Raw genomic sequence first — 258 nt, forward strand, 5'->3', positions numbered from 1 at the left:
AAAAAAAAAAAAAAAAAAAAAAAAAAAAAAAAGTGACAGCATAGAGGTATTCGCAGCCCTTCCCCCACCCCAGCCCCAGCCCCCAGGCTAGGTGCAAGTCCACAGGGTCTCCAGCCACTCTGGGGTGAAGAAGCAGGACATGGACGGGCGGCATGAATGGGGTGCAGCCCTGAGCTGAGGCAGGTCGAGGGACTTGGCTGGGGCAGAGTTGGCAGCAGGGGTCTGGAGGGTACCCAGGGCAGGGTTGGCACTGACCCC

The sequence above is a fragment of the Galeopterus variegatus genome, unplaced genomic scaffold (genome assembly GCF_000696425.1).
Source record: "Galeopterus variegatus unplaced genomic scaffold, G_variegatus-3.0.2 Scaffold1390, whole genome shotgun sequence".
Classification (NCBI taxonomy): domain Eukaryota; kingdom Metazoa; phylum Chordata; class Mammalia; order Dermoptera; family Cynocephalidae; genus Galeopterus; species Galeopterus variegatus.